Source organism: Hordeum vulgare, chromosome 3H (assembly GCF_904849725.1).
Source record: "Hordeum vulgare subsp. vulgare chromosome 3H, MorexV3_pseudomolecules_assembly, whole genome shotgun sequence".
Lineage (NCBI taxonomy): Eukaryota > Viridiplantae > Streptophyta > Magnoliopsida > Poales > Poaceae > Hordeum > Hordeum vulgare.
The window spans coordinates 107,512,055-107,539,614 of record NC_058520.1 but is presented as its reverse complement, the minus strand read 5'-3'; the positions used below and the strand labels follow the sequence as shown (position 1 = coordinate 107,539,614).

At 42.5% G+C, this 27,560-nt stretch overlaps 1 pseudogene; it reads left to right on the top strand.

Annotated features, from left to right (window-relative positions):
* LOC123441547 overlaps positions 1-25,856 on the top strand; it is a 31,906-nt pseudogene extending 6,050 nt beyond the window's left edge.
* Positions 25,857-27,560: the final 1,704 nt, after the last annotated feature.

The window sequence follows — 27,560 nt, the reverse complement described above, 5'->3', positions numbered from 1 at the left end:
AGTGGATAAGACCAATGAGTTGGCGTGGCTATCAAAACGGTCGGAACCCTCAACTGTGAGAGTCCTCATGTCACTCGTATTCCTCACTTGAGGCTTTTGGTAGGATTAGGCTTGGGTTGGGTATCATGAGAAAATTCATTCCAAAGTATAAATCGACCCCCTTTAAGAGTATGGTGTTCCTATTACTCAAATGCGAAGAAAATAAAACATAAAGTGTAAATCTTCATGCTTCAAATTCTTCAGAGTGATTTTCTTCAGGACACACAGGATTCCTCAATGTCAGTATCTTCATGAGGAATATCAATTTCATCGCAGATTCCTCGCGATTCATTTCTTCAGCTTCAGACCAAATTCTTCAACTAAAGACATATATTTTTAGGGGTCGATATTCTTCAAATATCTCAAACTCCTCAATGACTTATAGATCCTGTGTACACTCATAAGCACATTAGATACTTAACCTATAAGTCTTCAAACCACCAAAATCACTAAGGGGCACTAGATGCACTTACAATCTCCCCCTTTTTGGTTGTTGATGACAATTAGGTTAAGTCTTCAACAGGGATAAAAAATATGAAGTGTAGATACTCATTTGAGGAATTTGAAATCAAGATTCAGAGAGACTCCCCCTGAAGATGTGCGTTATCTTGAGGATTTTGCTTTTTACAACAAATGCAAATTGATTATTTAAATCATGGAGATCTCCCCCTAAGTCTTGTAAATCATGCATACATGTAATATATCATATGAGGAAAATGAAAATGCATGATGACAAATGGTATCTGACGAATTCTAGCATGCGTGCATTAAAACTTGAGGAATAAGCATGCGAAGAAAAACGTTCAAAAGCGTCAGAGTACCATCGGGCTTAAGTTACAACTCATTACATAAAAACTTCAAAAGAGCCAAGAGTTTGTAACTTAAATTTAGTTCATAAGCCCCAAAAATATCTCGCTTGAAGACTAACTCTCAAGTTTCTCCCCCTTTGTCATCAAGTGACAAAAAGGGACAAAATGAGGACTAACGTCCGTGAAGATTTCACTTCGTGGCAGTTGAGAAAGAGCCATGATGCTTCTTGGGAGTAGTCTTCTTCCTTGGACCGGTAGCAGTGTCGAGCTGTTCTTCATCAGTTTCAGGAGTGCGGAATGAAGAAAAGGAACTGTCTTCAAGGTCTGGCACTGGAATAGGCCTGAACTTCTTCTTGGGAGGCCATGACCATTCAATGTCTCGCTCAAAGTCCATTTCTTCAAGCTCAGTCTAAGTCTTCAGATGTGCAAGTGTAGCCCAGGTGCGATCAAAAACCTCATGCAGATAGTGATGGTTGAGCTTCACAAAGTTCTGTGTTTCAGTGAGGGTTTTCACAATGGCGCCAAACTGGCGTTTGACCAACTTGTGATTGCGATCCACCTTCTGGTGAAGACTGAGGGGGAGCTCTCTTGTATTCATCACGCGAGTAGGAACGGGGCTTGCAGGACGAGTCTCAGTATCATCCCATGAAGAATAAGCTTCTGGCTCTCCGAACTGGCCATCAAGGGGCCTACTGCCTTCTTCAATCACTGATTTGCCTTTTCCTTCAATGGGCTCGAAAGTCTTCTTGTTGACCCAGATAGGAGGCATATAACCAACATGGTTTTGGCACTCAGTGTGGAAGTTGATGCCTGTCCTTGTCCTAATGAATCTCGTGATCCATGGGGCATATATCTTGTGATCAAAAGGACACATAACATTGTCGGCCAAATTCCTCAAGAAGAAATCATGGATGTTGATAGGAATACCGTGGATAATGTTGAAGAGGATATTCTTCATGAGGCCTACAACATCTTCTTCATCATCATGGCCTTTGATCGGTGTGAGCACACTGCAGAGGATTCTGTAAACAGACCTGGCTGTGTACTTGAGCTCGTGGACGAGGAAGGTTGTTCTCGGAGATTTTCCTTCAGCCAAAGGTTTCATGAGGACTTCCATCATCCCATTGGGCAGCTCACGCTCACCATAAAGCTTCACAACCTCTTCTAAGGGAATTGGCACAGGCAGTTCTCTGAGGAGTTCAGTAGCAGGAGCCTTGTAGTGAGTGTTTTGTGTCATCCAATCAAACACCCAAGTGTTAATTTTTTCAGGATTGCCGAATATGTGAAGAGTGGCATAAAACTGAAGAATTAGCTCGCTGTTCCAGTCAGAGATGTCGGAGCATATTGGGAGTAAACCAGCATCATGGAGTACATTGAGGACTGGCTCTAAGCACGGTATAGCTTCAAGTTCAACATGAGGAATATGCCTGTGCTGGAATATCTTGTTTCGTCCACAGAGCACAGAGGCATAGTAGTTCATCTGAGTCCTAGTACAACAGTTCAGATGCCTCATTTGAGGCTTGTCATATGGGTTTTCTCCAATGAAATACATGCGTTCTTCGAAGAAGTTTTCCTTTTGAAACTTAGGACGCTTGGAGAATGGCTGACGCTGAACTGGCTTAAGATTTTGCTAAGGAATTGGAGGGGAGACAACAATGGCAGTCTCTGGGTTGAACACGATGAATGCATTGTCTTGGTCAGGTGCATTCTCCTCAGCATTTTCCTCAGGGTGAGGAATTTCAGCGGCTGGTTCTTCAGGCTGAGAGGCTTGCTCTGGCTATGCATCAGGCTGAAGAATAGCTTCTTCTTGCTCAGTTTGAGGAGTTGGGTCAACATGTTCCTCATCTTGAGGATTCTGCTCAGAGCTTTGAATTTCATCAGCTTGAGGATTTTCAGTTTGTTCTTCCTTAGTTGGCTTGGTGGCAGATGCAGTTTCATCAGCTGATGCAGCTGATGCTTGAATAGTGTCTTTCTGAGGAATGAGAGGCTGAGGACTTTCGTCTATCTGAATCTCCTCATCAATGTGTTCCTCAGAGGCGGCATCCTTGATTTCCTCATCTGCCTTTTTTGCTGGATCATCAATGATGACCATTTCATAGGAAGGAGCGACATTCAGTGGCACAGGGTCCAGAGGAGCGGTTTCTTCAAGTGCTTTGAGGCGCTTGGCCTCTGTTTCTTCTTCTGCTGAGGAGGCCTTTCTCATCTTGGCTTCCTTCTCAGCAGCCCTGGTTTTCTTCACGTCTGATGCAGACGGAGTCATTTTCTTCACCGTTGAAGCTTTTGGTGAAGGGATTTTCTTGACAGATTCCTCAGTTGGTATTGAGGAACCAGCTGGAACAGAGTCATCAGCTTGCTTTGGCGAAGCAACTGGTTCAGGGGCAGTCTCATCAGCTGCAGCAAATTCATCAGCAGGAGTTTCCATGATGATTTCTTCAATAGCCGGTTCATCCACACGGCTTTCTTGGTATACTTCCTCAGCTTGAGGAGTTTCCTCATCATGAGGAGATTCATCTGCTGGCTCCTCAATCAGGGGCTGAGAAGTTGGTGCTGGGGGTGCGGTCTTCTTATTGTATTAATCAACAACACTGGTGGCCAGCTTGATGAAATTTCTCTTGAGGCTTTTGCGATCTGACAACTTGGAGTACTTGTCAGTCAATTTCTTCAGCTCTGCCTGTGTTGACACGAGTGCATCAAGAGTTAATTTGAGGAGATTCTGCTTGAGGAATTTCACCTTTTTAATCTTTGCAACTTTGGCATGCCTGGCTTGCTGTTATTTCCACTTGGCTTCATTGATGAAAGTGGCCACCATGTGGCTAATGCCAGGGGGCAGTTTCAAATCATCAAGCGGAGTGTTTGGGTCCTCATACCAGATGTTGATGTAGTCAAGGAGGACCTTGGGATCCATGGCCAGAGGAATGACACTGCCTGATGCTTGAGCTACTCTTTCCTGCTTGTTTCTGATGATGGCTTGCAGGGTTTGATCATCATATTCATCACTGCCCTCTGATGCAGACGGGACGGTGATGATTTTGCTAGGGCTTGGCAGAGTTGCACGTTCAGCAGACACCTGAGTCTTCACAGGAGGTGGTGAAGACTTTGTCTCCGAACTGGTTGCAGCTGGGAGTGAGGACCTGGAGCTGGCGGTCATAGGCTTCATGACTTGCTTCTGTACTGGTTTATCTTGAGGCTTTGGTGGTGGTGCTGAGGATTTTGAAGCTGAGGAGATTGGTACTGAGGGCTTTGGCGCTGATGGTTTTGGTGTTGAAGGTTTTGGTGCTGAGGGTTTTGTGACTGAAGCCTGAACAGACTTCTCTTGAGGCTTTGGAGCCCTTGTCTTTGACGGCACAAAGTGTGGTTGAGGAATTGTTGAACCAGAGGTCTCAGCGGCAGAGGAAGTAGCAGCAGCTGAGGATTCATTGAATTTCCTCACTGCAGCTTCTGCCTGCTTCTTGAGCTTGGCCAGATGTTTTTCCTTCTCATGTGGATAGTCATCAATGGTCTTGAGGCTTGAGGGATGTGCTACTTGATGATCCTCAAGTGGGGCCCGTCTGCCAGGGGGCTTCAGAGCGAATTTCTTCGTATACTTGGGAGTCACAAACCTGTATTCCTTCCATTCCTTCGCCCATCGGCGTTCTATCTTCTGCAGCCGTATTTTTCTCTTGGCCATTATCTCATTTTCATGAGGCATGCAATAGTCCAAGTAAATATTCTCAGGGATATCCACAGCTGTGTTTTGCTCAAGTTTCTTTCCTCCCTTCTTTTTTCTGTCATCCTCCATTTTCTTCAGCACAGGATTTTGCTGATGAGATTGAACTCTTGAGGATTCTGATGAGACTTGAAGATTTTCTTCCAGAAACGCTGCAAATGAGTTAATGTGATGAGAACCGAGAGATTCATCAGCTGACATGTGTGTACCTGTGAACATAGTATAGTTGTGAGGAATTTGGAGAGGTCATATGCGTCCTCAGATTTGAGGAAATGAAAAAGTTTGACAGTTTGAGGAATATAACCAGTGGTTGAGGAATTTGCCAAAGCATACTGTTCTTGGGTTCCAGAGTTGTACAGATCCTAAAATTCGCACAATTGAGGAATCTCGTGAAAATCTTAGATGCTTAGCATAGTTCATCAATGATGTGGTGATAGGCAGTGATTGAGGAATCAAGTGCTTATCGTTTCTTGAGGGAAAACAGATTTCACATAGAAGATGTAAAATTTTAGATCTAATTTGCTGTAAAAATGGGATTTATTTACCCTGGAAGTTGCGCACGAAGAACACAGAAAGGTGTGTGTGGAGAAGCTCTTAGGTCGCGTGTCCAATGCACCTTAACTCGGTGACAGAGGACGTCTACGGCGGCGACGGACGAAGATGGTCTGACTCCGGCGTGGTTCCGGCGATGGAGTAGTCGAGGCAGTGAAGCTCTTCCTCACCGACAACGAGACTACCAGCGAAGGCGCTAGGGTTCGGTGGTGTATGCTGTGGCAGGAGAGCGATGGAGCGAAGAAGAGTATGCCGAGGGGGATAAGGACATATTTATAGCCAAAAGTTACTGTTGGCGTGAAAATTTCGGACCAAACCGCCCCTGCCTCCACGTCTCCGCAGGACACGTGTAGCTCCCAAATAGTGTGGTGGAGATAGTGGAGATCGTGGTTATCCAATCGTTGGAAGTGGGGTTCAGTTACTGTGTATTAAAGAAACAATTTTTGAAGATTTGAGGATTTTCGTTACAAAATCATCAGCTGACACGGACGCAGTGAGGATTTTGAACAAAGTTTCAAGTAGAATGCATATGAAGAATTGAATAGACTGGATGAGTATAACATAGAGGGAATGTAGGGTCCGATCACATTCACTTAGCAAAAAAATATCAACTTGAAGAAATAGCAATAAGTGAATGTTGTTGAGGACTTGAAATCACAGTCTATCTAGTCAAATGAAAGTCATCAAGTGTTTTTTAAGATTTTGTGATAAATCATAACACTGAAGAACAACTGTTTTGAAGAAAAACACATTTTGAGGAAATACAACACTTGAAGACAATTAACTTGAGGAATTTCACATTGGGCGGTGGCGTGACCCATCATATAAGAATGTTGATTACACACGCCGCGTACAATTGTCGTAGGGCCGTGAGAATCAATTTCTTCGTTGATTTCTTCACATTCAGAGTGACCTTCTTCATTTGTTGAAGAAAATCGATTCATCATGTGTTGCACATCTAAGTCATTAATTTTGCACAAGTGTTAGGATGTGTGCATGTTTATACAAAACATTTGAAGATTCTAAGATATTTAGCTCACACCGCAACTTGCGAAACCTTTTCTCATCCAAGGGCTTAGTGAAGATATCTGCCAGTTGATCATCAGTCTTCACATGGTCGATGAGGATATTGCCCTTGAGGACATGGCCCCGAAGAAAATGATGACGAATCTGGATGTGCTTGGTCTTCGAGTGTTGTACTGGGTTGTATGCAATTTTGATAGCGCTCTCATTGTCACAGTAGAGAGGCACATTCTTCATGTTGATGCCGTAGTCCTTGAGGGTCTGCTTCATCCATAATAATTGAGCACAGCAAGAACCGGCAGCAATGTACTCAGCTTCGGCAGTGGAGAGTGATACGCAGTTCTGCTTCTTTGAGGACCAGCAAACTAGTGATCTTCCGAGGAAATGGCATGTGCCAGAAGTTGACTTGCGATCCACATGGTCACCAGCATAGTCAGAATCAGAATACCCTACCAGATGAAGATTGGAGCCCTTGGGATACCATAATCCTAGTGTTGGTGTGTGAGCTAAGTATCGAAGAATATGTTTCACAGCCTTAAGGTGTGATTCCTTCGGTTTTGCTTGAAAACGTGCACACATGCAAACACTAAGCATTATATCTGGCCTAGATGCACATAGATACAATAAAGAGCCAATCATAGAACGATATACCTGCTGATCGAAATATTTACCATTTTCATCAGTGCCGAGGTGGCCGTTGGTAGGCATTGGAGTCTTGGCACCTTTGCATTCATGCATGTCGAATTTCCTCAGAACATCGTTGAGGTATTTCTCCTATGATATGAAGATTCCATTGCTTTGTTGACGAATTTGAAGACCTAAGAAGAATTTCAGCTCCCCCATCATGGACATCTGATATTCTTCACTCATCATGTAAGCAAATTCATCACTGTATCGTTTGTCAGTACAGCCAAATATGATATCATCGACATATATTTGACACACAAATAGCTTATTATCATAGGATTTAGCGAAAAGAGTTGGATAGAGTGAACCAGGTTTGAAGCCTTTCTTCATGAGGAATTCCTTCAATGTATCATACCATGCCCGAGGGGCTTGTTTGAGACCATAAAGAGCCTTTTTGAGTCTGAAGACTTTGTCTGGATTATTTGGATCCTCAAGCTTACCATTGAGCAATGCACTTTTCACATCCATTTGATATAAGATGATGTTATGATGATTAGCATAAGCAAGTAGTATTCGAATAGATTCAAGTCTAGCGACAGGTGCAAAAGTTTCATCAAAATCTATTCCTTCAACCTGGGTGTAGCCTTGGGCTACAAGTCGTGCCTTGTTCCTCACCACTTGACCGTCCTCATCTTGCTTGTTTCGGAAAATCCACTTGGTGCCGATGATGTTGTGCTTGCGAGGATCTGGTCGTTTGACGAGCTCCCATACGTCATTCAGCTTGAATTGAAGAAGTTCGTCTTGCATAGCTTGGATCCACTCCGGTTCCAAAAAAGCCTCAGCAACTTTTGAGGGTTCTGTGATGGATACAAAGGAGAAATGCCCACAAAAGTTAACTAAGTGTGAAGCTTTTGAGCGAGTGAGAGGACCTGGCGCATTGATGTCGTTGAGGATTTTGTCAAGTTCTACTTCATTTGCAATCCTCGGATGAGCTGCTTGAGGATTTTGTCTGGGCTGAGGAAGTGGTGCTGGTGCCATTTCCTCAGGGACATATTCTTGATTTTCATCAGTGATGGGGATCGTTTCTTCATCAATTTCCTCAGTTGGGACAATGTCTTCAGTAGGCTTGAGATTTATTGCTTCCTCAGGAGACAGCTTATCTGGATCAAAAGGCAATTGCTCTCTTTGCGAGCCATTAGTTTCATCGAACCGCACATCTACAGTCTCAACAACTTTGTTGTGATAGTTGTTGAAGACTTTGTAAGTGTGCGAGTCCTTTCCATAACCGAGCATAAAACCTTCATGTGCCTTAGGTGCAAATTTTGAGCTATGGTGAGGATCTCTAATCCAGCATTTTGCACCGAAGACTTTGAAATAACTTACATTGGGTTTTTTGTCAGTGAGGAGTTCATATGAGGTTTTCTTGAGGAATTTGTGAAGATATACCCTGTTGATGATATGGTATGCAGTGTTGATTGCTTCAGGCCAAAAGCGACGAGGAGTCTGATATTCTTCAAGCATAGTTCTTGCCATTTCAACCAGAGTCCTGTTCTTCCTTTCGACGACACCATTCTGCTGAGGAGTATAAGGAGCAGATAATTCGTGAGTAATACCAAGTTCATCAAGATAATCATCAAGACGAGTGTTTTTGAACTCGGTTCCATTATCACTCCTCATATGTTTGATCTTGATGCCAATGTTCGTCGAGGCCCTTGAAGAAAACCGTTTAAAGATTTCCTGCACTTCAGTTTTATACACTATGATATGCACCCAAGTATATCTGGAATAATCATCAACTATGACGAAGCCATATAAAGATGCTGCATTGGTTAGTGTGGCATAGTGAGTAGGTCCAAATAGATCCATATGAAGCAATTCGAATGGACGTGTAGTGGTCATGATAGTCTTCGAGGGATGCTTGGATCTGGTCATTTTCCCAGATTCACAAGCACCGCAGAGATGATCCTTGAGGAATTTAACTGATTCAATGCTGATGACATGCTTCTTCTTCGCGAGCGTGTGCAAATTCCTCATGCCTGCATGACCTAGTCTTCGGTGCCACGACCATCCTTCTGAGGTTTTTGCTAGTAAGCAAGTGGCTGGTTGAGGACCTGTAGAGAAATCAACAATGTACAAATCCCCTCTTCTTACACCTTCGAAGACTTTGGATCTATCAGATTCCATAATGACTGCACATCTATATCTACCAAAGATAACAATCATATCAAGATCACAAAGCATCGAGACTGACATGAGTTTAAAACCAAGAGATTCAACAAGCATCACTTTGTCCATATGCCTATCCTTGGAAATAGCCACTTTGCCAAGTCCCAATACCTTGCTTTTACCTTTGTCAGCATATGTGATTTGCTTCAGAGGTGATGGAGTTCTTGGCATATTCATCAGTAAGCTTTTATCACCCGTCATGTGATGTGTGCAGGCACTATCAAAAACCCACTCAGTATTCTTGGGTTTGTCATCCTGCAGATGAACTAGTACAGCTTACCATCTCATATGCTTGAGACTTGAAGAATATGATACTAATTTCATCAGATCAGTAATTTCATCGTAACAGAAATGTGAGGACGTGTGAAATATTTCTATTTTGTCAATCATTAGCTTGCGTCCTATCAAGCATTTCCTCACGTCTCCAGCAAATTCTTTAGATGATGATTTTCATCTGGAGACCTGACCTGCAGAAGTGATTAGTTCAATTTCCTCACCACCCAAATGTGAAGGGGTGGCAAAGCATTCATCATCCCACGAGCACCATATGAGAAAGGTGACATTGAAGCCAATGCACTTCTCTTAACAGTAGGGGGATTAAAGTACACATATGAATATGCAGAGAACTGGTTTGAGGATTTGTGAACATAATGATTTGAGGAGTAACGCTCATATTCATATTCCTTGTAGTTTCCCTGCATGTTAGACACATTAGCATGGGTACGAGCATAGTTTTGACCAGTTGAGGATTTTGATCCTCTTGAAGACTTTGGTCCTCCTGAGGAATTTGATCTGGGTTCAGATTCTTCAGTGGTGGTGTCATGAGGACATTCACCTGAAGATTTTCAAGACAGCTTTTGGGAACCCAGATTTTCCTCAGGGAGGGCCATTCCTGCAGTTAGTTCCAACATATCGAGCAAATACTTCACCAGATTGATTTTCGAACAGTTTATAGTTGGAGTCAAATGACTCATCTGAGGAATAGGATAATTCACATGAAAAGCCAGTTAGATTGGATGGATCAAAAGGAGGCCCAGTAGCAGCAACCAATGAGGTTTTGGGATACTGCTCAGGTTTCCAATAAGATCCATCAGCATTTAATTTCCTCTCAAAGGCAATTCCTTCTTTCCTCGGGTTCCTGTTCAAGATCTGCTTTTTGAGCACATCACAAAGGGTTTGATGTCCTTTGAGGCTTTTGTATATGCCTGTCACGTACAATTCCTTCAACCCTGCATTTTCATCAGTAACATTTGTGTTTTCCTCAAGTGAGGAAATAGACACAGCAGGTACAGTTGAAGAATTTGTAGCAATAGTAGCATTTGATGATTCTGGTGAGGAATTAACAGTTTCACGTTCAATGCATTTAAGACATGGAGGAATGAATTCAACTTGACCAGCGCTGATCTGTTGAGCTAGTAATGAATCATTTTCCATACGAAGATCATCATGAGACATCCTCAGCTTCTCAAGATCAAGCTTCCTTTGAAGAAATTCAAAGGAAAGCTTCTCATGATCAATGAGGAGTGTATCATAATGATCCTGAAGATTATCAAATCTAGACTGAAGACTTTTCACATCTTCAGTGAGGATTTGGGTAAGATTCATTTCATCATTCAACAGATCATCACTTTTATCTAGCAGTTTCTGAAGTTTTTCCAGAGCAGTTTGTTGTTTAGTGGCCATGATAGCAAGTTTACTGTAACTGGGTTTCTTATAATTATCAGGTTCACAATCACTTGAATCAGAGGAGGAGGCATTATTTGGTACCTCTGAACCTTTTGCCATGAAGCAAAAGGTTGGAGCGAAGTCATCACCATAGTCATCAGTGCGGATGGTGCTATCATTTTCTTCAAGGTTGAAGATTGACTTGGTGACGAAAGTGGTTGTCAGTACAAGACTAGCCTGTCCGGATTCTGATTCTTCATCAGAACCCTCTTGTTCATCACATTCCTCTGATTCTGCCTCGGATTCCATTTCCTTGCCAATAAGTGCCCGAGCCTTTCTGAAACTAGTCTTCTTGTGCGATGAGGGCTTTGAAGATGAGGATTTTGAAGATTTCTTCTTCTTCTTCGAGTCATCAGAACTGTCATCCTTGTATTTCTTGTTCTTTGATTCCTTTCCCCAACGGGAACAATCAGCAATGTAATGACCTGATTTCTTGCACTTGTGACAGATTCGTTTCTTGTAGTCCTCAGATGAAGATTCTGATTTCCTCATGTCTCTTCTTGAAGATTTAACGAACTGACCACGTCGTGTAAATCTCTAGAATTTCCTCACGAGCATTGCAGGCTCCTGTCCAAATTCTTCAGGGTCACAAATGCTGTCATCTGTGTCTTCAGATGAGGAAATTGCTCTAGCCTTCAGTGCACGTGGTCTGGAATAGCTTGGTCCATATAGATCTCTCTTTTCTTCTAGCTGGAATTCATGAGTATTTAGCCTTTCTAGTATATCAGCTGGATCAAGCATCTTGTAATCTGGTCTTTCTTGAATCATCAGAACTAAAGTATCAAATGAAGAATCCAAAGATCTCAGAAGTTTCTTCACAACTTCGTGATCAGTGATGTCTCGAGCTCCCAGTGCTTGCAGTTCATTTGATATGTCAGTGAGGCGATCAAAGGTGTCTTGGCAGCTTTCATTGTCATGTCTCTTGAAGCAATTGAAGAGATTGCGAAGAATATCAACACGAGAGTCACGCTGGGTTGATACTCCTTCATTTACCTTGCACAGTCTCTCCCAGATCAGTGTTGCAGAGCCCAAAGAACTTTCTCTTCCAAACTGGCCTGGGCTCAGATGGCCACAGATGATGTTCTTCGCTTGAGAATCGAGTTACTTGAATTTCTTCACATCAGCAGGAGAGACACTGGCAGAGATGATGGGGACGCCATGTTCCACAATATACCAGAGATCATTATCAATAGCTTGTAGATGCATTTGCATTTTGTTCCTCCAGAAGGGAAAGTTCTTTCCTTCGTAGGTAGGACATGCTGCAGTCACCTTAAACATGCCTGCAGTCAACATAAATAAAACTCCAGGTGGTTAAACCAAAATCACACAGAACAAGGGAGTACCTTGCTCTGATACCAATTGAAAGTCCGTTATATCGACTAGAGGGGGGGTGAATAGGAGATTTTTGGAATTTCATCACTTAGGAAATTCCTTTTGAGGAAATTCCTCACTGATGACTAACTTACAGCAGAAAAAGTGAAGGATCAGAAGTGCAAAGTTTCACAACAACAGTTTTTCAGAGTGAAGAATGTGAAAACAGATTGCACAGTGAGCAGGCACGCAGAATAGAGATGTGGATTAACTGACGTGAAGAATTTGGGGTTGAGAAATTCAGAGAAAGTCTTCAGCAAATTCTTCGAACAGTTGCAGTGAAAGTCATCAACACATAATACGAGAAGAGTAAGGAGTTGAGGAATTAGAACCCGTTTCTCAGTGAAGACAATCGTTGATGACCCAGTTCCAACTGATGTGACACTCGTACATCTGGTTTGGAGCGGCTTGGTATTGAAACCAAAGGACACACAGTCCCTACCGTATTCTCCTTGAGATAAAGACACACAGTCCTCGCCCAACACTCGTGGTAAATCTTCAGGGCAGACTTCCAAACCCTCACAAACTTGGTCACCCGGCGATCCACAATTGACTGCTGGAAAGCTCTAGACCATGACGCCTAACCGTCTGGAGGATGCACAGTCCTCAAAGGTAAATGGCTTCAGTCCCACACAGGAACAACTTCTTCAGTGATGCTCAATCGCTAGGTTTGGTTTGTGGTTTCGGTGTATGGTGTATTTCCTCACTGATGAATTACTCTCGAAAGCTCTGAGGAATTGGGTTGCTCTTATGACAAGTGTAAGTTTCTAACGGAGCAGCCAACCAGCTAGTGGTTGCGAGGGGTGGCTATTTATAGCCTGGGACCGTCCCGACATGATTTCACACTAATGCCCTTAAATAATATGACCGTTGGAGTGGATAAGACCAATGACTTGGTGTGGCTATCGAAACGGTCGGGACCCTCAACTGTGAGACTACTCATGTCACTCGTATTCCTCACTTGAGGCTTTTGGTAGGATTAGGCTTGGGTTGAGCATCATGAGGAAATTCATTCCAAAGTGTAACTTCGACCCCCTTTAACAGTACGGTGTTCCTATTACTCAAATGCGAAGAAAATAAAACAAAAAGTTTAAATCTTCATGCTTCAAATTCTTCAGAGTTATTTTCTTTAGGACACACCGGATTCCTCAATGTCAGTATCTTCATGAGGAATATCAATTTTATTGCAGATTCCTCGCGATTCATTTCTTTAGCTTCAGACCAAATTCTTCAACTAAAGACATGTATTTTTAGGGGTCGATATTCTTCAAATATCTCCAACTCCTCAATGACTTATAGATCCTGTGTACACTCATAAGAACATTAGATACTTAACCCATAAGTCCTCAAACCACCAAAATCACTAAGGGGCACTAGATGCACTTACATGATGACTTCGCTCCAACCTATTGCTTCATGGCAAAAGGTTCAAAGGTACCGACTGATGCTTCCTCCTCTAATTCAAGTGACTGTGAACCTGATGATTATAAAAAACCCAGTTACAGTAAACTTGCTATCATTCCCACTAAACAACAAACTGCCCTGGAAAAGCTTCAGAAACTCCTAGATAGAAGCGATGACCTGTTGAATGATGAAATGAATCTTACCCAAATCCTCAATGAAAATGTGAAAAGTCTTCAGTCTAGATTTGATAATCTTCAAGATCGTCATGATACACTCCTCGCTGATCATGAGAAACTTTCCTATGAATTTCTTCAAAGGAAGCTAGATCTAGAGAAGTTGAGGATTACTCATGATGATCTTCGTATGGAAAATGATTCATTACTAGCTCAACAGATCAGCGCTGCTCAAGCTGAATTAATTCCTCCATGTCTTAAATGTATTGAACGTGAAACTGCTAATTCTTCACCAGAATCATCAAATGATTCTATTGCTACAAATTCTTCAACTGCTCCTGTAGTGTCAAATTCCTCACTTGAGGAAAACGCAAATGTCACTGATGAAAATGCACGGCTGAAGGAATTTTCTGTGACATGCATATACAAAAGTCTCAAAGGACATCAAACCCTTTGTGATGTGCTCAAAAAGCAGATCTTGAACAGGAACCCGAGGAAAGAAGGAATTGCCTTTGAGAGGAAATTAAATGCTGATGGATCTTATTGGAAACCTGAGCAGTATCCCAAAACCTCATGGGTTGCTGCTACTAGCCTCCTTTTGATCCATCCAATCTAACTGGCTTTTCATGTGAATTATCCTATTCCTCAGATGAGTCATTTGACTCCAACTATAAACTATTCAAAAATCAAGCTGGTGAAGTATTTGCTCGATATGTTGGAACTAACTGCAGGAATGGCCCTCCCCTGAGGAAAATCTGGGTTCCCAAAAGTTGTCTTGAAAATCTTTAGGTGAATGTCCTCATGACACCACCAATGAAGAATCTGAACCCCAGATCAAATTCCTCAAGAGGAGCAAAGTCTTCAAGAGGATCAAAATCCTCCACAGGTCAAAACTATGCTCGTACCCGTGCTAATGCTTCTAACATGCAGGGAAACTACAAGGAATTTGAATATGATCGTTACTCTTCCAATCATTATGTTCATAAATCCTCAAACCAATTCTCTGCATATTCATATGAGTACTTTAACCCCCCTACTGCTAAGAGAAGTGCATTAGCTTCAATGCCCCCTTTCTCATATGGTGCTCGCAGGATGATGAATGCTTTACCACCCCTTCAGATGTGGGTGGTGAAGAAATTGAACTAATCACTTCTGCAGGACAGGTCTCCAGATGAAAATCATCATCTGAAGAATTTCCTGGACACCTGAGGAAATGCTTGATAGGACGCAAGCAAATATTGATGAAATAGAAATATTTCACACGTCCTTATAATTCTGCTATGATGAAATTCCTATCTTATGAAATTGATATCATATTCTTCAAATCTGAAGCATATGAGATGGTAAGCTGTACTACTTCATCTGCAGGATGACAAACCCAAGAGTACTGAGTGGGTTCTTGATAGTGGCTGCACACATCACATGACTGGTGATAAAAGCTTGCTCATGAATATGCCACTAATTCCATCACCTCTGAAGCAAATCACATATGCTGACAAAGGTAAAAGCAAGGTATTGGTACTTGGCAAAGTTGCTATTTCCAAGGATAGGCATATGGACAAAGTGATGCTTGTTGAATCCCTTGGATTTAACCTCATGTCAGTCTCGATGCGTTGTGATCTTGATATGATTGTTATCTTTGGTAGATATAGATGTGTTGTGATTATGGAATCTGACAAATCCAAAGTCTTCGAAGGTGTCAGAAGAGGGGATTTGTACATTGTTGATTTCTCTACAGGTCCACAACCAGCCACTTGCTTACTAGCAAAAACCTCATAAGGGTGGCTATCGCATCGAAGACTAGGTCATGCAGGAATGAGGAATTTTCACACGCTCGCGAGGAAGAAGCATGTCATCGGCATCGAATCAGTCAAATTCCTCAAGGATCATCTCTGCGGTGCATGTGAATCTGGGAAAATGACCAGATCCAAGCATCCCTCGAAGACTATCATGACCACTACTCGTCCATCCGAATTGCTTCACATGGATCTATTTGGACCTACTCACTATGCCACACTAACAAATGCAACATCTTTATATGGCTTCGTCATAGTTGATGATTATTCCAGATATACATGGGTGCATATCATCTTATATAAAACTAAAGTGCGGGAAATCTTCGAACGATTTTCTTCAAGGGCCTCGATGAACTTCAGCATCAAGATCAAACATATCAGGAGTGATAATGGAAGAGAGTTCAAATACACTGGTCTTGATGATTATCTTGATGAACTTGGTATTACTCACGAATTATCTGCTCCTTATACTCCTCAACAGAATGGTGTCATCGAAAGGAAGAACAGGATTCTGGTTGAGATGGAAAGAACCATGCTTGAAGAATATCAGACTCCTCGTCTCTTTTGTCCTGAAGCAATCAAACTACATGCCATATCATCAACAGGGTATATCTTCACAAATTCCTCAAGAAAACCTCATATGAACTCCTCACTGATAAGAAACCCAATGTAAGTTATTTCAAAGTCTTCGGTGCAAAATGTTGGATTAGAGATCCTCACCATAGCTAAAAATTTGCACCTAAGGCACATGAGGGTTTTATGCTCGGTTATGGAAAGGACTCGCACACCTACAGAGTCTTCAGCAACTATCACAACAAAGTTGTTGAGACTGTAGATGTGCGGTTCGATGAAACTAATGGCTCACAAAGAGAGAAATTGCCTTCTGATCCAGATAAGTTGTCTCCTGAGGAAGCAATAAAGCTCAAACCTACTGAAGAAATTGTTCCCACTGAGGGAACTGATGAAGAAATCATCCCCATCACTGATGAAAATCAACAAGGTGCTCCTGAGGAAATTGCTCCAGAACCAATTCCTCAGCCCAGACGAAATCCTCAACCAGTTCATCCGAGGATTGCAAATGAAGTGGAACTCGACAAAATCCTCAATGACATCAACGCGCCAGGTCCTCTCACTCGCTCAGAAGCTTCACACTTAGTTAACTTTTGTGGGCATTTCTACTTTGTATCTATCACAGAACCCTCAAAAGTTGCTGAGGCTTTCCTGGAACCGGAGTGGATCCAAGCTATGCAAGACAAACTTCTTCAATTCAAGCTGAATGACGTATTGGAGCTCGTCAAACGACCAGATCCTCGCAAGCACAATATCATCAGAACCAAGTGGATTTTCCGAAACAAGCAAGATGAGGATGGTCACGTGGTGAGGAATAAGGCACGACTTGTAGCCCAAGGCTACACCCAGGTTGAAGGAATAGATTTCGATGAAACTTTTGCACCTGTTGCTAGACTTGAAGCTATTCGAATACTACTTGCTTATGCTAATCATCATAACAACATCTTATATCAAATGGATGTGAAAAGTGCATTCCTCAATGGTAAGCTTGAGGAAGAAGTATATGTTGCTCAGCCCCCAGGTTTTGAGGATCCAAAGAATCCAGACAAAGTCTTCAGACTCAAAAAGGTGCTCTATGGTCTCAAGCAAGCCCCTCGGGCATGGTATGATACATTGAAGGAATTTCTCATGAAGAAAGGCTTCAAACCTGGTTCACTCGATCCAACTCTTTTCACTAAGTCCCATGATAATTAGCTATTTGTGTGCGAGATATATGTCAATGACATTATATTTGGCTGTACTGACAAACGATACGGTGATGAATTTGCTTACATGATGAGTGAAGAATATCAGATGTCTATGATGGGGGAGCTGAAATTCTTCTTAGGTCTTCAAATTCGCCAACAACGTAATGGAATCTTCATATCACAGGAGAAATACCTCAAGGATGTTCTGAGGAAATTCGACATGCATGAATGCAAAGGTGTAAGACTCCAATGCCTACCAACGGCCACCTCTGCACTGACGAAAATGGTAAAGAATTTGATCAGCTGGTATATCGCTCTATGATTGGCTCTTTATTGTATTTATGTGCATCTAGGCCAGATATAATGCTTAGTGTTTGCATGTGTGCACGTTTTCAAGCAAAACCGAAGGAATCACACCATAAGGCTGTGAAGCATATTCTTCGATACTTAGCTCACACACCAACAATAGGATTATGGTACCCCAAGGGCTTAAATCTTCATCTGGTAGGGTATTCTGATTCTGACTATGCTGGTGACCGTGTGGATCGCAAGTCAACCTCAGGCACATGCCATTTCCTCGGAAGATCACTAGTCTGCTGGTCCTCAAAGAACCAGAACTGCGTATCACTCTCCACTGCCAAAGTTGAGTACATTGCTGCTGGTTCATGCTGTGCTCAATTGCTATGGATGAAGCAAACTCTCAAGGACTACGACATCAACATGAAGAATGTGCCTCTCTACTGCAACAATGAGAGTGCAATCAAGATTGCATACAGCCCAGTACAGCACTCGAAGACCAAACACATCCAGATTCGTCATCATTTTCTTCGGGACCATGTCCTCAAGGGCAATATCCTCATCGACCATGTGAAGACTGATGATCAACTGGCAGATATCTTCACTAAGCCTTGGATGAGAGAAGGTTTTGCAAGTTGCCGTGTGACCTAAATATCTTAGAATCTTCAAATGTTTTGTAAAAACATGCACACATCCTAACACTTATGCAAAATTGATGACTTAGATGTGCAACACACGATGAATCGATTTTCTTCAACTGATAAAGAATATCACTCTAAGTGTGAAGAAATCAACAAAGAAGTTGATTCTCACGGCCCTACGACAATTGTACGCGGCGTGTGTAATCAACATTCTTATATGGTGTGTCATGCCACCGCCCAACGTGAAGTTCCTCAAGTTGAATTTCTACAAAGTTTCATTTCTTCAAAATTTTATTTTCTTCAAACATCGTTTTTCTTCAAAACTGAAATTCATCATCATGATGTTTTATCACAAAATCCTCAAGTTATTCAAATCTTCAAAAACTCTGGATGATTTTCGTTTACCTAGATAGACTGTGATTTCAAGTCCTCAACAGCATTCACTTATAGCTATTTCTTCAATTTGATATTTCATCTAACTGAATGTGATCGGACCCTACTTTCCCTCTATGCTATTCTCATCGAGTCTATTCAATTCTTCATATGCGTTCTACTTGAAACTTTGTTCGAAATCCTCACTGCCTCCTTGTCAGCTGATGATTTTGTAACAAAATCCTCAAATCCTCAAAAATGCTTTTTTTAATGAACAGTAACTGAACCCCACTTTCCTCGTTCGGATAACCACGATCTCCACGATCTCCACCGCTTCTCTCGTGACCTACACGTGTCCTGCGGAGACGTAGAGGCAGGGGCTATTTGTTCCGATTTCCTCGCGCCAACAGTTACCTCCTGGCTACAAATATGTCCCCATCTCCCTTGGTAAAATCTTCTTCGCTCCATCGCCCTCCTGCTACAGCAAAGCTCCAAACCTTAGCGCCACCGCTAGAAGTCTGGACGCCGGCAAAGAAGAGCTTCACTGCCTCGACTTTTCCGTCGCCGAAACCTCGTCCGCCTCCGTCGTAGACGTCCTCTGCTGCCGGGTTAGGGCGCATTGGACACGCACCGAAAGAGCTTCTCCTGCTACTCTTCTCTGTTCTTCGTGCGTGCTCTGGAACCCAAGAACAGTATGCCTAGGCAAATTCCTCAACCACTGGTCAAATTCCCGAACTATCAAATTTTTTCATTTTCTTCAAATCTGAGAACGCATATGACCTCTCCAAATTCCTCGCAACTATACTCTGTTCACAGGTACACACATGTCAGCTGATGAATCTCTCGGTTCTCATCAAATTAACTCATTTGCAGCGTTTCTTGAAGAAAATCTTCAACTCTCATCAGAATTCTCAAGAGTTCAATCTCATCAGCAAAATCCTCGACTGATGAAAATGGACGATGACACGAAGCAAAAGGGAGGCAAGAAACTTGAGCAGAATACTGCCACAGATATCCCTGAGGATATATACTTGGATTACTGCACTTCTGATGAAAATGAAACTATGCCCAAGAGAAAGATTTGGCTTCAGAAGATAGAACGCCGCTGGCCTAAGGAGTGGAAGGAGTACAGATTCGTCACTCCCAAGCATGCGAAGAAATTCGCTCCGAAGCCTCCTTGCAAACGGGCTCCTCTTGAGGACTTTCAAGCAGCAGATCCCTCAAGCCTCAAAACACTTGATGATTATCCTGATGAAAAGGAAAAACACTTGGCAAAGCTCAAGAAGCAGGCAGAGGCTGCTGTGAGGAAGTTCAATGAATCATCTACTGCTGCTTCAACTGCCGCTACTTTCTCTACTGCTGAGACTTCCGATACGGCAATTCCTCAACAAAAGTATGTGCCACCAAAACCAAAGGCTTCAAAGCCTCAAGAGAAAACAGCTCCAACATCAGCACCAAAACCATCAGTGCCAAAACCCTCAGCACCAAAATCCTCAGCACCACCACAGGCTTCAAAACCTGAACAGAAGCCGGTAGTAAAGCCACTGCCCGCTACCTCCAACTCCTCACTCCCAACTGCAACAAGCTCGGAGATAAAGTCTTCACCAACTCCTCTGAAGACTAAGGTGACTGCTGGGAGAGGAACAAGACCCAGCCCAAGCAAAATCATCACGGTCCCTTCCGCATCACAAGGTAGTGATGAATTTGATGATGAAACTCTGCAAGCAATGATCGAAAACAAGCAAGAGAGGGTAGCTCAAGCTTCTGGCAGCTCCATTCCTCTCGCCATGGACCGAAAAGTCCTCCTCGACTATATCAATATCTGGTATGAAGACCCCAACACTCCACTTGATGATTTGAAACTTCCCCCATGCATCAGCCACATGGTGGCCACATTCATCAACGAGGCCAACAAGCCAAGGTTGCTAAGCTCAAGAAGGAGAAATTCCTCAAGCAGAATCTCCTCAACCTGACGCCTGATGACCTGGTGTCAACACAGGCATAGTTGAAGACTTTGACAGATCAGTACTCCAAGCTTTCTAACCGTCAAAGTCTCGAAAGCAGTTTCATCAAACTTTCTACTGACGCTGTTAACAACTACAACAAGAAAGCTGCCCCTCCAGTACCAACTCCTCAGCCTCTGATTGAAGAACCAGCTGATGAAACTGCTCATACTGAGGAAATCCCTCAAGGAAGCCGTGTGGATGAACCGGCAATTGAGGAAATCACCACGTAAAATCCAGCTGATGAATCAGCTACAACTGGTGAGACTGACCCTGCACCAGCTGCTGCTTCAAAGCCAGCTGATGACTCTGCTCCATCTGTTGCTTCAAAGCTAGCTGATGACTCTGCTCCAGCTGGTTCCTCAAAGCTAGCTGATGAAAATATCTCTGCTGAGAAAACACCTTCACCAAAAGCTTCAAAGGTGAAGAAAATGACTCCGTCTGCATCAGACGTGAAAAAGACAAGGGCTGCTGAAAAGGAAGCCAAGAAGAGAAAAGCTTCATCAGCAGAAGAACACATTGAGGCCAAGCGCCTCAAAGCGCTTGAAGAAAATGCTCCACTGGATCATGTGCCTCTTAACAGCGCTCCATCTTATGAAATGGTTACCTTTGCAAGCGAAGACCACGAGCAAGGGCCAGATGAGGAAATGAACGATGCTGCATCTGAGGAACATACTGACGAGGAAATTCGCATTGACGACAGTCCTCAGCCTTCCATTCCTCATGAAGAAACTGCACAATGATCAGCTGCACCAGCGGATGAATCTGGCTCCGTCACCAAGCAAGCTGAGGAAGAACAAAGTAAAAATCCTCAGCCTGATGAAAGTCACGGTCTTGAGTAAAATCCTCAACCTGAGGATTAGGCTGACCCAAGTCCTCCTCCTCCTGAGCAAAATCCTCCAGCTGAGGCTCAGGATGAACCCATTCCTCCTCCAGAGCAAAACCCTCAACAGGACATTCCTCAGCCTGAAGCTCAACTAGACCCTGTTCCTCAGCCTGAAGCGCAACCAGAGCATGTTCCTCAGCCCGAAGCTCAAGTGAATGAAATTCCTCACCCTGAGGACCATGCTGAGGAAAATGCGCCAGACCCCGACAATGCCTTCGTCGTCCTCAACCCAGAGTCTGCAATAGTTGTCTCCCCTCAGGTCCAACAGAAAAACCATCAGCCCATGCAGCGTCAGCCGTTCTCCAAGCGGCCAAAGTTTCAAAAGGTGTCCTTCTTTGAAGAACGCATGTTCTTCATTGGAGAAAATCCCTATGACAAGCCTCGCATCAGGCATCTGAAGTTTTGGATGAGGACACAGCTCAATTACTATGCCTCTGTGCTGTCTGGAAGAAACAAGATTTTCCAGCACATCCATATTCCTCATGTTGAGCTTGAAGAAATACCATGCCTGGCTCCAGTCCTCAACGTCCTTCATGAAGCCGAACTCCTACCAATGTGCTCAGATATCTGTGATTGGAACAGTGAGCTCATTCTTCAATTTTATTCAACTCTTCACATATCAGGAGATCTGATAGACATCAACACATGGGTGTTTGACTGGATGATTCAAACAACACAATACAAGGCTCCTTCCATTGAGCTACTGTGTGAGCTACCAGTATCAATTCCCTCAGAGCAGGCCGTGAAGCTTTATGATGAGCGTGAGCTGCCTAACAAGATGATGGAAGTCCTCATGAAGCCTTTGGCTAAGGGGAAACCACCATGAATGACTTTCCTCATCCATGAGCTCAAATATGAACGAAGGACTGTTTACAGAATCCTCTGCAGCGTTCTTGCGCCAATCAAGGGCCATGATGATGAAGAAGATGTCGTAGGTGTCATGAAGAATATCCTCTTCAACATCATACACGGTATTCCAATCAACATCCATGATTTCTTCTTGAGGACTTTGGCCAACAAGGCAATGTGTCCTTTTGACCACAAGATATATGCTCCATGGATCATGAGATTCATCAAAACAAGGTCAGGCATCAGTTATCACGCTGATTTCAACAACCATGTTGGTTATATGCCTCCTATCAGGGTCAACAAGAAGACTTTCGACCCTGTTGAAGGAAAAGGCAAGTCTGTCATTGATGAAGGCTGTAGCCCCTTGATGGCCAGCTCAGAGAGACCGAAGCTTATTCTTCATGGGATGACACTGAGGCTCATCCTCCAAGTCCTGTTGCTCCTTGGGTGTTGAATACCAGAGAGCTTCTTCTTAGTCTTCACCAGAAGGTGGATCGGAATAACAAGTGGGTCAAACGCCAGTTTGGCGCCATTGTGAAAACCCTCAATGAAACGTAGAATGCCGTGAAGCTTAACCATCATTATCTTCATGAGGTTTTTGATCGCACTTGGGCCACACTTGCTCATCTGAAGACTCCGGCAGAACTTGAAGAATTGGAGTTTGTGCGAGACTTTGACTGGTCGTGGCCACCAAAGAAGAAATTCAGGCCAATTCCAGTTCTAGACCTCGAGGACAATTATTTTTCTTCATTTCGCACTGCTGAATCTGATGAAGAACAACAAGACACTGCCACCTGTCCAAGGAAGAAGACTGCTCCCAAGAATCCTCACACATCTTCATCAACTGCCAAGGAGTGAAAGTCTTCACGGGCGTTAGTCCTTAGTTTGTCCCTTTTTGTCACTTGATGACAAAGGGGGGGGGGGACTTGAGCGTTAGTGTTCACGCGGGATATTTTTGGGCTTATGAACTATATTCAAGTTACAAACTCTTGGTTCTTCTGAAGTGTTTATGTAATGAGTTGTAACTTAAGCCCGATGGTACTCTGACGCTTTTGAACATTTTTCTTCGCATGCTTATTTCTCAAAATTTTAATGCATGCATGCTGAATTCGTCAAATACCATTTGTCATCATGCATCCTCAATTTCTTCATACTATATGTCGTACGTATGCATGATTTACAAGACGCAGGGGGAGATCTCCACGATATAAATCATCAGTGTGCATTTGCTGTGAAAAGAAAAATCCTCAAGATATGCACATCTTCAGGGGGAGTCTCTATGAATCTGGATTTCAAATTCCTCAAATGAGTATTTACACTTCATATTTTTATCCCTGTTGAAGACTTAACCTAATTTTCATCAACCACCAAAAAGGGGGAGATTGTAAGTGCATCTAGTGCCCCTTAGTGATTTTGGTGGTTTGAATACTTATAGGTTAAGTATCTAATGTGTTCATGAGTGTACACAGGATCTATAAGTCACCAAGGAGTTTGAAATATTCGAAGAATATCGACCCCTAAAAATTATATCTTCGGTTGAAGAAATTGGTCTGAAGCTGAAGATTTGAATCGCGAAGAATTTGTGTTGAAATTGATATTCGTCATGAAGATATTGAAATTGAGGAATTCGGTGTGTCTTGAAGAAAATCATTCTAAAGACTTTGAAGCATGAAGATTTACTCTTTTCGTTTTGTTTTCTTCACACTTGAGTAATAGGAACACCGTACTGTTAAAGGGGGCCGAGGTAACACATTGAAATGAATTTCCTCATGATGCTCAACCCAAGCCTAATCATACCAAAAGCCTCAAGTGAGGAATATGAGTGACATGAGGACTCTCATAGTTGAGGGTCCCGACCGCTTCGATAGCCATGCCACATCATTGGTATTATCCACACCAACGGTCATATTATTTAAGGGCATTAATGTCAAATCATGTCGGGATGCTCCCAGGCTATAAATAGCCGCCCCCCACAACCATTAGCTGGTTGGCTGCTCCGTTAGAAACTGACACTTGTCATAAGAGCAACCCAAATTCCTCAGAGTCTTTGAGAGTAATTCATTAGTGAGGAAATACCCCATAGACCAAACCACAAACCGAAAACCAAGTGATTGAGCATCACTGAAGAACTTGTTCCTGTGTGGGACTGAAGCCTTTTACCTTTGAGGATTGTCCATCCTCCAGACGGTTAGGCGTCATGATCTAGAGCAATCCAGCAGTCAATTTTGGATCGCCGGGTGACCAAGTCTATGAGGGTTTGGAAGTCTACCCTGAAGACTTACCACGAGTGTTGGGCGATGACTGCGTGTTCTTAGCCCAAGGAGAATATGGTAGGGACTGTGTGTCTTTTGGTTTCAATACCTAGCCGCTCCAAACCATATGTACAACTGTCATAGCAGTTGGAACTGGGTCATCAACTACTTTCTTCGCTGTGAAATGGGTTCTACGTCCTCAACTCTTTATATTCCTCAGATTATGTGTTGATGATTTTCACTATCACTGTTTGAAGAATTTGCTAAAGACTTTCTCTGAAATTCCTCAACCCCAAATTCTTCACTCAAGTTAATCCTCATCTTTTTTCGGCGTGCCTGATTACTATGCAAACTCTTTTCATATTCTTCATCCTGAAAAACTGCTGTAGAGAAACTTTGCACTCCTGATCCTTTACTGTTTTCGCTGTGAGTTTGTCATGAGTGAGGAATTTCCTCAAAAGGAATTTCCTCAGTGATGAAATTCTAAAAATCTCCTATTCACCCCCCTCTAGTGGACATAACGCACTTTCACAATTATTCCAAGGATGCAAACATCTTCTCAGAGTAGCGATGGATCTAGCATGATTTCTTGGGTGCCCCCAAACTGAATCCTTTTACATAGTTTCAGACCATCATCGTTTTAGTGAAACCAACAACAATATGTATGTTTTATTTCTCTCATGCAATTTACCGCAACTGACATTAGATAATTGCAATTGTTATCTGGATGCAAAATTCACCCTGTTAAATTCCAACATCTTTGTACAGCACCAGTTCTGTTTTCTAATTTGGTTTATGTCATTGATGATGATCAGCTATGATATTCTGTGCGAGTTCTTCAACTGCTTTGAGAGCTCCATCCGGCTCCTCCGCATGAAGGGATCCAAGGCAACATTCCCCAACATCTGAGCTAGCATTTAGAACTTGGCTGAGAGGTACTGGCCTCTTATGACAAAACAATTAGATGATTGTTGCTCCGTTTGATTTAAATAATTCAGTCTCTAATTTACACAATTCTGTTTGCAAGAGGTTTACCTATGACCATCTCGCACAGCTCAAGTACATTATGCCTGAGTCTATGGTACAACATGTTCATGCTAATATTGCTGAGAACAGTCTTGGCACATATTATATTGGTAGGCTCGAATTGTATCTCTCCCATAGCCAACGAAATAGTTGTTTTCGGGATTTTGGCATGCTTAATCACTCTAGCTGTGGCAGATTATGGTGGGAATTTTCTTGCTTCTCGGTTGCATTTGGAGCTGGGAGTATTCGACCTGCTACAAATTTGTTTGCACATACTTACCAGAGCTACTATCATGTAACTACAAAGCCAACAATACATTAAGAAATGATAAAATGTTCACATTAATAAATTGTATTATGTAATAGCTCTGTAGTTACATAATACATTAATTTCTTAATGTATGACCATGATTCGTTGCTCTGTTTTACTGCTCATAAAATAAAATTGCGTGTATGTGTTGCTTGCTGAACCTAACATTGTCAGCGCAACTGTGCCAAGTGATTTTGCATGTTCCTACTAGTTTCTCCCATGAGTTTGCATTGCATTAGCATTAGCGTTTCGTCCCTATGAGTTTGGAGTTTACTGTATTCATATCAAAGTGCCAGCTTCCGTTCCTCGCTGCTGGTGCTGGTTCAAGCATTGTGTTACAGTCATTGTGTAAGTGTCCGAGTCAGTTTGGACTTTACAATATTTTTTCATATGTCTCATGATGAGTATGTGTTACTCTGCGTGATGACTTTTGTCTGTGTTACTCTGCTTGATGACTTTTGTCTGCGTTACACTACTTACTGAGTTTTACCTGGTCCATGCCATTAGCTTCCTTCCCGACTGCAGTAACCATGCAAGAAAGTACCACCCAATACTATTGGGTAGCTGCTGCGTCGCAAGTAACTTTCCAGTGTCTTTTCATTCAGTCCCCATCCTTTTTCTTCCTCAGAAACCCATGTGGGTGTCCATTTGATGGCATCCGCACGCAGCAAACTTGACATACACGCATACATATATCCTTGTTATCAGACGTCGTTGTGCTAGTGTAGGGACACACTGGTTAATCAACAGCATCTACTACAGAAGTTTCTGCTTGCTTCCAGTTGATCCTCCAACAAACACGACGAATTTTGAGAATTGGTCTAATGCACTTTGTTAGAACCACACTACTTCTAATGGACTAGGACGCCATGGAGGACCAGCTCAGTTACGTCCTCTACAGGAACATTGGGTGAGAGATGGGGGACGAGGGCCGGATCATTTTTTGGAGCCATGTTAGTTATTCACATGTATTACTAGCAATTGTGCCTAGCATTGCCTGTTTGAGAGCTTGTTGTTGGTTACTTGGTACTGCTTTCACTGATATTTGTTGTCTGCTGATAGTTATACTTCTGTTTTATGTTGTCCATTTGTTGTGTTAACTTGCACTGTGCTGGTATTTATCATTTCCAAAATATATCTTAGTTTTCGCTGTTATGATAATGTTATATGCATGGTTTCCTGTTAAATCTAAAGTTCTGCACCAAATTTTCATTGTTATGAGATTTTTATATTCATGAATTCAATTGATTATGTTTCTAACTTTTTATAATTTATTATTTGCACATGCTGGCCTTCATTCTTCAAAATTTGGGTGTACAAGAGCTTTAGGAAGAAGAATCCCGAAGAAAACCCATTCCCACCAATCTGTTTTAGCTCACTTGAGCTAGTTATGTGTATACTTACTTGTATTTTATAGGTGAGTACCAGATTTGTACTATGTGTGATTGTAGTGTACTTTGCATGTTGTTGTATGAAATATTATGCCAAATTGGCTCTTTTAGAGTCAAATTATCTAATTGCATAAATATAGAAATGAGGAGTGGTACCCAAACAGCAATCCGCGTAATTGATTCTCATTTGACTAGTGGGCCCTACTTTAAAATGGAAAAGAAACAAAATAAAATTGACAAGTGGGTTGGAAAAAAGGCTTAGGCCCAAAAAAATATGAACTGTAAAAGGCCGCGGCCCAAAAAATAAAAGGCTATTGGGCTTGGC